The sequence below is a fragment of the Cryptotermes secundus genome, unplaced genomic scaffold, assembly GCF_002891405.2.
Source record: "Cryptotermes secundus unplaced genomic scaffold, Csec_1.0 scaffold152, whole genome shotgun sequence".
Classification (NCBI taxonomy): domain Eukaryota; kingdom Metazoa; phylum Arthropoda; class Insecta; order Blattodea; family Kalotermitidae; genus Cryptotermes; species Cryptotermes secundus.
Genome location: NW_019720705.1, coordinates 3,196,999 through 3,200,234, shown reverse-complemented (window position 1 = coordinate 3,200,234; position 3,236 = coordinate 3,196,999). Strand labels below are relative to the sequence as shown.

The 3,236-nt window shown below is 43.4% G+C and overlaps 2 protein-coding genes across 11 annotated transcripts in view; one reads left to right on the top strand and one right to left on the bottom strand.

The window, feature by feature from the left end:
- Positions 1 to 3,236, top strand: part of LOC111871558 (cholecystokinin receptor type A) — a 578,235-nt gene that overhangs the window by 504,549 nt on the left and 70,450 nt on the right. The gene's annotated exons all lie outside the window — the stretch shown is intronic.
- LOC111871583 (luciferin sulfotransferase) overlaps positions 1 to 3,236 on the bottom strand; it is an 82,315-nt gene that overhangs the window by 50,156 nt on the left and 28,923 nt on the right. The gene's annotated exons all lie outside the window — the stretch shown is intronic.

Here is a 3,236-nt window from a genome sequence, read left to right as displayed (position 1 = left end):
CCCTGAGCCATATCTATCCAATCCATCCCATAGCATCCTATCTCTCTAAAATCCAGTCTAATATTGTCCACCCACCTACGCCTTGGTCTTCCCAGTGGTTTCTTTCCTTCTGGCTTTCCCGCCAATATCCTATATGCATTCCTTGTCTCCTCAATTCGTGCTACATATCCTGCCCACCTCATCATCCTTGAATAATAATTCTGTACTTTAACTAAATTTTCAAGCAGTAAAATTATTTTCAGAGCCGAACAGTATTTGATCTTATGACCAAGAACCCACAAACGGATCACGCTAACCCATGAGGTAAATTACTCGTGTTCGGTGACTAATGCACGTAAAGGTAAGGTAAAGGTGTCCCTGTGCTCAACTAATTAAGCACTACTCCATCAAGGCGTATGGGGCAGTGGCTGTATGGATCCACATTTTCTTGACCTCGGCATTAGTTGAAAGTGAGTGGTCAGCTTTACGCCGCGGCCGCTTTACCCCCTGGGAAAGAACCCCGGTACCCATTGGATAGGAGGCTGGGTAGCCCCACAGTCGGTCTGGACGATGTGGAGAAAAGAAAATTCTTTACCCTACCGGGACTAGAACTCCGAACCTTCAGTCGTCCAGCCCGTAGCCAGTAGCTATACTCACTACGCTATGCACGTAAATTACATAAATGCGACATAAACAACACAATACCTATAGCACTGTGTGTTTTATGGGTTCTCCCCAGACGTTTTCTTCTTTCTATCTAGATACGATTTTTATACATTTCAATAAAATACCTGTGTAAAAGCAAAATGATTTCTGGAGAGAATATAGAGCGTCTGATTTTGTAACATGCTCTAGCAGTAAATATAAATTACGTATAGTCCTAAAACAACTTCAAGATATGTATCTACACATTAAGTCTTTAGTATATTATTATGATTCAGGCATGTGACTATAGACGGGTATCGGATTGGTGAATGGGTTTGTTGGTCATTCATACACACGACTCGTATGTACAAGAAATTACAGCGCCTCCGCCAATCTCCACAATCCACAAATCACCACAACACCCGCTAAGCCTTTCTCCAGCCTGCTATATTTTCATCGCCCGTTCCCTAGCAGCGGTTTCTAACAGTAGAGATTCTTCGGTTTCACGCGCTCAGGCCCTCTCTTTCCAGCCTCCCTTGCAGAACTCAACTCTCAACTGACAACCCCAATTGTCTTCAAGATAACCACATAGACAACACATCGTTTCCATAGTTGTAGTCTGTTGCATATGCCTAGTAACAGGGTGCATAACACAGTTTCCAACAGTAACTCTAGTGTTCTAGAGGCGTATTTACCGCGCCTTGGCATACAGTGCCCGTTATGTCCTTGTTTGTTTCGAGGTGTTAGCCTAGCAACAGGTTTATACGCCACAATAGATGTTATCTACCTAAAGATGTCAAAGCCGGTCACGGTAGCCGAGAGGTCTAAGGCATGTACTGTTTTCGCTCACTTGGAAACCGGGATCGTGGGTTTGAATCCCACTCAGGGCATGGATTTTTAGTTTGTTTCTGAGCGTTATTCTGTGCTTGTGTACAGGCAGAGGCCTTGCGACGAGCTGATCACCCGCCCAAGGAGTCCTACCGTATGTGTAAGATGTAGAAAAACCGAAGTGAACAGAGAAGTTCATGGAGGTAGGCCTAGGCCCACTGGGGCTGTAGTGCCAAGGAAAGAAAGAAAGATGTCAAATGTAAGGTAAAATATCGCAGATATTTGTAATGTTACACACATATCTTAACGCCCTATTTGCATATCAGCCTTTATATTCCTCGCTGAAACAGTTAATCGGTTGTTACCATGAAAGTGAAATCTAAATATACCTCGGGCTAGGCTGTTATTTCGCGTTCAGAAAAACAATCACGTGTCCAAAAGTTAGACGTTACTTTAAATTCGTGCGTTAGGTGTCGCCTGCGTCACAAGTTCGCACGGTGGCCATGTTCATATTACTGATACAAGGAAACTAATATATACCGAGTGGCGTAGCCACTCTCTCTCTCTCTCTCTCTCTCTCGCTCTCTTGAAGGAGAAAATGAGGTTGCAGCAAGTGCACCAGTGTCGCTGTTTCATGTCCCAGCTATAGACAGTGCTGCTGCTGCAGGTCGGTTATAGTTTGGAGGGCCGAGAATGTGAAAAACGCGTCTTGAAGAAGAAAATGAGAGATCATTTCCATTGTGGCTTATTTACCGACGCTTATCAGTATCTCGGATTACATAGTGACGAATGGCAGGAGGGGTTAATGAATAACAAATTGAAGCGATGTGGAAGGAAGCAGCGGTGATCTAATTGGGCATATTCTCCTAGTTGAAGCATTACCACTCGAGCCAGCCTACTGGAAGGAAGAGAAGTAATGAAATTTACTTCCTTACTTACTCATGGAGCCGAGTCCTTCTGGAGGAGCCGCCAAATCTGCAGCTACTCAAGAATTTCGCAGCATTTTATGGAACCCGAAGGTTCAATACCGTGTTCACAAGAGCCCTCCACTGGTCCCTATCCTGAGCCAGATCAATCCAACCCATACCATCCCATTCTATATCTCTGAGATCCATTTTAATATTCCCCCTACCTACGCCTTGGTCTTCTCTTTCCTTCTGGTTTTCCCACCAATATCCTATATGCATTCCTCTTCTCCCCCATTCATGCTACATGCCCTGCCCACCTCATTTTCCTTGGCTTGATCATTCTAATTATACTTGGGGAAGAGTACGTGTTATGAAGCTCCTCCTCATGCAGTTTTGAAGTAATGAAATTACGAAAAAATTTGAGTTAAAATGAATGAAACTAAGACAATATGGTTATAATGAAAAAGAAAAGAGAAGAGGAAAAATTTGGAAAATGCGAAGGTAATGCAAGTAATTTGTAATGAAAGAGAAGGAAACGAAAGAGGTGAGTGAAACTCAGTGGAAACAATTAACGAAATACTTAATAGGAAAACGAAGGTCATTATAATGTGAAAAGATATACACGTACAGAATTTTAGGGGAGTGCCCTGGTAATAAGGCACCAAGTGGTGTTACTCGTTGCTTGCAGTCGCTTGCAGTTATTGCTTAATGCGACGTTATAATCAGCGGCAATGTCTGACATCATGCTGGGGTTAGATGATACTTGCAGTGGGGGCTGTCTACAGACCAACCCATTACGAGTGCAAAAATGACAGTAGAATTACAGTACCCCCACAGCGGTGCTTGTTTACATTCCCACAAAAGCAATTTCCTCAC